Genomic DNA, 7,449 nt, shown 5'->3' with positions numbered 1-7,449 from the left:
TTGTCTCCTATCTTTATTAGCCTCCTCAGCAATATATTTTCTTAAATATTTTATTGATAAACTTATTTTGTTTTACTTTTTCAAACTGTTTTCTTTTTTTTTTAAATAAAACTTTTTTCTTTTTAAATGTTCTTTCTTTTAAACTAGTGGGAACTAAGGGGTTATTTTGTATTATTATTATTATTTACAGGGACTTTGATAATTAGTATCTCTAAGTAGAATAAAGTATTCTGCTAAGAGATGCTTTGTATAAGTTTGTACAGACACAGCCAGGCTCACAACAGTCAGCTGCTGCTGGCTGTGTAACTGTCACAGTTCTGCAATCACAGTGATCAGCTCTGGCTGTGATCACAGAACTGTGACCACCTAATCTGCTGTTGAGGGTCTGCCTCGGACACAGAGAAACTCATCAACAGCAGTAACTCAATGAGCTTCATGGACCAGTGCTCATTGTACTACTTGATGAGATTATCCCATCACCGGTCATTAGCAAACTGAACGATGGTGACAGGATAATCCTGTCATCGGTCAGGCCGGGGTTAATATACTCCAAAATATTTCCTACTTTGCCTCCTCTGAGTAGAAGAGGTAGAACATTGCATGCCTATGCCTCCTCTGAGTAGAAGCTTCTGTTGTTTTTTTGTGGTTCCAGGTCATCTCCCACAATGCCTTGTGCCACATGACACATGCAGCTGGGTTCCAGGCTATAGGAGAAGCTGGCCAAGTAGAGAGGTGGGCGGAGATGTGGGCAGGACATTAGGGAGTAGGGGGGGAGGCTGTGAGGGAGTAGTGAATGATACAGTGTACTAGTTTCTGAGTACAGTGATTCTGCATGTGTGGCTAAAATGGGAGATATTAGAAAGGCACAATGAAATGCAGTAAATGTATGTGAATGTGGTTCTAAGCATCTACTCAAAGACATTTATGGGGGCTAAACGAACACACAAATTTAAAGATAGAGGGTGAGAGATGTTAAAATGACATGCTAAAGCAAATATGATTTTTTGTGTTTTATGACTTTAGTGATGGTTTAAAGTGAGGCATAGCAAGTATGAAAACAAAAACACAGCCATGGCTGCAATACTTATCTTTAATTCTGAGCTGTCCCCCACAGTACCCCTTCTCACCCACCCATCTGCTGACAGTCTTCCAGGATGAATGATGTTATTCAACCCACATCCTGTGAGCCTGCCCAGGTCATGTCACCACACAGGCCTGGGCTGACAGTACTTCTGGACGGAGTGGCACTGACACATTATTGCATGAGCGCCCTGTTGTCCAGAATCAAGTACCCTCCCCACCAACACAAAGGAAGAATAGGAAGGACACATGATGTCAGTAGACTGGGCAGCAGGCTTTTAAATGGACTGAAAATCAGAAAATGACTTAAAAGAGAACAATGGGGTAACCTTTTTATCCCATAGTACTCTTAAGGGTCACGGGAGCACATACACCAGCGTCCTCCCCTGACCCAAAGCTAAGTATACAGCGAGCACCAGTTCGCTATATACTGAAAGTGCCGCAGCCGGGACGGATCCCGACAATGCTGTCAAGATCCACCCAGTTGCGTGAGTGACAGCTGGCTCTGCCTATCTAGAGGCAGAGAACCAGCTGTGCCCGCCGCTCCCCTATCCATTCTTCCAGTCAGCACTGGATGATTGGAGCGGGGCGGGGGGGATACTTGCGGGGAGCAGTGACTGACAATCACCGCTGTCTGCAGGGAGATGATCGGAAAGTGAGCGAGGGACGTTATGTGTTCACTCACTTCTCCGATCGATAGAGCGACGTTTGACAGTTTCATTGTCACATGTCGGCTCGAACTATGAGGGTGAGTGAAAATCACTCACCTCATAGTTCTCATTTAAGGTCCAGCTGCCCCAAACTTACCAATAGGTTTAAAAAGTCACTATGAAAAGCGTGCAAAGAAGAATATTGCTGCCTGTAATGAAGGTTTGGTATTCAATTGACATTTCTACAGAGGTACACGATCCTTTAATTAGATGCCTACAGAGAAAGATTATGGCTGTGTGTTATTTAAACTGAAGAGAATCTTAAAATTATTTTCTAAAAAACACTATGGGCGACATTTATTAAAGCAATTATGTATAACTTATTATGTAATTTGCATGCAAAAATGTTAACATTAACCTTTCTGTCTCTTTGTGACCACAGAGACAGATTTAGCTCTGCGTGATTGTGAAGCCAAACAGCAACTGTATGCCTATTTGCTCAGTAGTCCCATAACTGCAGGGACTTATTAAAGGAACACTTTTTTTCTCTCAATAGTTCTTTATTAAAGTCAAGTCATGTAATACAGCAAGATGACATTTGGTAAGAAAAAAAAGAAAAATACTCACAGGTGTATGAAACAGTAACCAGTCAGTAGTGTTAACAGTAAAAGAAACATACATAGAGTATTATGCTGTATCAAGCTAAGTATCTCAATATGTTTTTCTTTCTAATGAACTTGGAAGGGGGAAACAAGAGGGGGGAGAAGGGAGAGAAGACAAAGAGGGGTAAAGTAAGGTGTGTACCGGTTGTGTACTCTCAAATAGGGGAAATCAGGCATTGCCATAGGGGTGTATAATCCATTTTTTTCCATGCTGAAAAGAATGCAGGATAAGTGTTACTCTTCATTTCAAACATTTTCTCATAGGAGTATTGGGTATTAATCAGCATAATGAGGTCTCGGATGTTTGGGGGAGTTGTTTGTCACCACCTCCGAGTAATTAACAATTTGGCTGCATATAGGATATGTACGATGATAGTGCAAATATCAGGTAGGAAATTATCAATGTCGATATGTAGGATGGCGGCTTCTGGACATGGGGAGATAGGTGATGGGGTAAAATGGGAGATTATACAAAATACTTCATTCCAGAACCCATGGAGGGACCTACAATGCCAAAGAATGTGGGAAAGTGAATCAATGGTTCCACATAATCTCCAGCAGAGCGGGGAGTTGGAGGTAGAGAATTTCCACAGTTTGTATGGAGTGTGGTACCACCTATGTACAGTTTTTTGTAGAAGTTCCCAGTGGTTGGAGCAGTGGGATGCTTTGTGGGACAATTGAAGTGCTAGTTTCCACTGTGAGTCTGAGAAGGATTTGCCAATCTCCCGTTCCCATTTCAGCATAGGTGGCGTATTATGAAAGTGGCAATAAAGACCTAGTACAAAGGAACACTTTTTAAACAGATGCTGGTATGTTTATTTTCATAGTAAACATTTTATCATGCATGTAACCCTATTGCATACATCTGAGAGGATATCTTTTGAAGGTGCTGCAGGCACCACTAGGTGTTACTGTTCATTCTGGTTTTGCCCATGTGTATTTATGCAAGTTTCCTTTTCTAGGTAATTCCACCCTGGGTATGCAAGGTAGCATTTATAACCATCAATCATGCTCCCTAGGAGGAGATGTAAGGACCTGTTGGGAGGAGCCAAGAGAGCAGGAAGAAGACGGAAAATAGACAAGATCATGTAGAGAACTGCATTCTAACACACTTCCCCACCTTGGTGCAAAGCATTGGAAACTGAGACCGCTAGGGTGGAAGAGAATGGTGACAGCAGTGATGTGACTTCACCTGTATCATCTGAGAACTGTGATTTGTGAGTATCGCCACCTTTCCCTTCTTGCATTGCAAACACAATGAAAAGTGGTGTTTCTGGAAAATGTAAAGAGTGTTTTAATGCTATTACCATATCTTTGGATTTAATTACCATATCTTTGGGCTTGGGATTGTCATGTGTTGTTGCTAAGACATTATGGAAACAGGACTCAGGCTACTTTCAGGAGATGGGTGGTGTCCTGGTAAAGGTAAGTCCACTGGTCTGGTGGTGATGATGGCAGAGCCTTTGATGGAACAGGCCTGCAACCACTGGCCTTGTGGGTCCCTTGAAACTAAGCTGTGACTAAGTGAAAATTTCTCATGGCATAGCTGATAGGCCAAGAGGATAGAGCCAGAGTAATGGAAGTGGGTTTCCATCTGTCCATTTCCCACTAGGGGACACTACATGCAATATGCATACACATCATGAATCTGAATCTGTGACTTACTTGCACTATAAAATACAAGAAGTGACTGATTTGCAACTGAAAATAATAAGACAGTTTTGACAATTGTCCCTCACTTTGTGTCTGGGTATTGGTGGTATCCCCTAATCCTGCTGCAGGACATGGCCAATACATTATTAATGGAAAATACAACCATGGAAATATTATGCACAGTCTTTGCTGCTGCCAGTACTAAACTAAAGAGGTCTATAATGGCTGCCATCTGGGGGGCATTTTGGGGAAGTCAAAGGGTTTATTGTGACTGTGGCTATTCCCTTTATTGATCACCACCTGTGCTGCACTGTAGAGGGACTAAACCCAGAGAGAACAGTTCATACACATTGCAGGGGGTTGCATGCGTTGGTGACATTGTAGGTAATAATATGCTAACCGGAAGTAGTGAGTAGCAGACAGACAACGGTTAGACATGGCAGGGAGGTGGATTGCAAGAGGAGCTAGTGGAGCAGCCTGCTTTTGTGGACTGTGCTTATGAACAGGAAAAAGTCAAATCCTTCCTCTGCCTGCTACTGTACAGAATTCAGAGAGCCGCCACCTGCAATGATTGCATCTGAAACATTGCAGCTACTGTCCATCTGAGAATTTCCTACCAGCCTCAGTTTGCTTTAAAATCAACTTTTTTTAAGCTGAATGGTGCTGACATATGCCGAAATATAGAGGTTCCCTAGAAAGAGATATCTCTCAAGAGGGTAAGCAAGCATATGGGGGGGGGGCGACGACAAAACACTGGAAATGAATAGAGTCCCAAACTTTACTTTCTCTATGGCCAGTTATGAGGCGTGCCTTTCCTTTTGCAAAATTTACTTGACAGAAGTATTATGTATGTTAATATTACAGCAGTGTATGTTCTGGGTTTTATCTTTAGTATCATATACAGACCAAATGCTTTAGTTGTCATTTATGTCAATGATTTTACAGGTACGGATACAAGTTATTTTACTGCTTCAGGTATATGTTGGTTTATCTATATTCTGAACTGATTGGCATACTTTTCACTTGTAGAAACACAAACAGAGCCGGAATCCTTCTAATGTCATATGATTAAGTAGTTTAATGAGCCAATAAGTAATGCAATCACATAGACAGAAATAGAAGAGCTTATCACTGGGAACCCTTTGCAGCATTGTTCAGAAACAAGCCTTTAGTCATCTGTACTGACCAGCTATTTCACGTGCTGGCACAAAATACTAAATGCAATTACTTATTGCTTCATTATTCCACTTAATCATATAATGACAGCAGCTATACTCAGTAGTGTTTCCTGTCACAGAAACTGATGAAGCCAGCAAATTCTAACCAAGAATGTGTTTGCAATATTAACTTATAGTTACAATATTTTTTTTTTTAAACATTCATATGGTATTGAAAAAAATATGGAAAGGTAGAACCAGAGCAAGAAAAATAACAAACATCACTGTTCAACAAAGGTATTTTCTCACAGGTGGTAGGTTGGATACAAGGGAGCATCCAGAGCCTGTGATGTTTTATGGGTGACATGTCTCTCTCGTGGCAGGTCCTGTTAGGGAAGCAATTGAAGAGAATAGCTTAGTGTGGCCCAAATGTTGCATGTAGTGCAGAGTGAGGTAATGCTCAGTGAACGCAGATGTATGTACAGCTGTTGGCTCATTGCATTCTCTAAAGCCGGGTGGCTATGGGGTTCTTATCAGGTGGTAGATGCACTGATGTGAGCGAGGCCTAAACATTTATTATATATGTTAATCTGTAACTAGTGGTACAAAGAGGTCAGTTTATTCAGGCCCATGAGGGCCAGGCAAGTTTGCTCTTTGCTGTTGTGTGCTTGCAATAGATTCTTACATCTGCTCTCTAATCATCTAGCCCCCTACTGCAGTCTCTCTCAACCTTTTTAACGTGGTGGAACTTTCAGGTCCCAAGGAATTCCTGCTAATAATGTCTATGTCATTGTTAGTGTAAACAGTAGTTGGTAGACATAAGAATAAGTAAAAGAATAGGTGTTTGCCTGTCAGGGCTGCTCTATATGACAAAATTATTTTCAGCAATAATATTAAAATTAAATTAGTAATTATTCTATTAATGCATGAAAAGAAACCCAGACAAATTAAATTGTAGTTTTCACTCACATTGGTATTTTGTATTGGTATTTAGTGGAAAGTGTCCCGTTACATAGGTGGTCGGTGAAGTTGTCCCTTACACTGGTGGTTAGTAAAGAAAGGCTCTTTATATTGGTGGTCAGTATGGGAAGGACCTTTACATAAGAGCCTCATTACATGGATGGTTCTCTGAGAATCTGAGAGCGACCATCAAAAACCGGTCAGATCATCCACCGTATAGGACCCTATTGTAAATCGTATGCTATACCCAACCATCAGTATTATGGTCTGTGGTTGGAGGAAAGTATTCCCTTTATTTTGAGCTATATTTATTTGAGCTTTCATGTGAATATGGTTTTGGTTAACATACAGCACTTTAGGAACTAGTAGACAACCCTTGAGGATGGACATTTTGTGGACATTGGCAGCATTATTCTTGTACACAAAATGGACTAGAGATTACAGTAAAAGCAAGGGTTTTCTGCCAACTATGCCTACATTTAAAATCTCAATGCAACCATCAGTGATGATCAGCAGGAAATTGAAGGAAAATAATCCACTTGGAGCAAATCCATGTCCGGGATAGTCCTATATATAGCAGACTGTGGTGTAGGGATTCAGACTTGATGATTTGTTGGGAAATACAGTATGCTATTTACTATGAAAGATGCCCCTAATGAAACCACATTGCAGAAGAGCATATATTTTATGCTAATAATTAGCAGGCACATTCTAGGGGATGGACATGATATAACTGTTCTAAATACATTCAAAGAACTACACTATGGAATATAATGATTTCCAACAATGGCTATCTGCAATTATAACTGCATTGGGAAATTCTTGCTTGTGATATACAATTGTTTATCAACAGTACAGTTGAAACCTTATAGGAACTCTTTAGGACCAATCTGAATAGATTAGAGTTATGTGAAGCATACTTTGAGTCAGTCCTAGGTGGAAACATATAAGCTAGGATATGGATTGGAATTGAATGCTAGATATGATCTCAAGTCAATTGTTAATTGGCAGTGCATAGTCAAATACATATTTTTGAATGACGGTGTATCACGATAAACACATATTTGATGTATATTTTGTGATGCTATTAATTAGTATGTATATTTATGTTAATATGTAGATAGGGTAAAGAACATCACATTCTTTTGATTTTTGTATGATAAAATATTGATTGTATAGGAAATAGGAGTGCAGTGCACAATTATAGTATACATAACATTTCGGTGTATTTTCACTGGTAGCACAGTGGCTGTAGGAGTATGTAGAGTAGGGATATATATATATATA

The sequence above is a fragment of the Nanorana parkeri genome, unplaced genomic scaffold (genome assembly GCF_000935625.1).
Source record: "Nanorana parkeri isolate BGI_ZX_2015 unplaced genomic scaffold, ASM93562v1 scaffold1643, whole genome shotgun sequence".
In the NCBI taxonomy this organism is placed as follows: Eukaryota; Metazoa; Chordata; class Amphibia; order Anura; family Dicroglossidae; genus Nanorana; species Nanorana parkeri.
Note: the sequence above shows the minus strand (reverse complement) of the source record.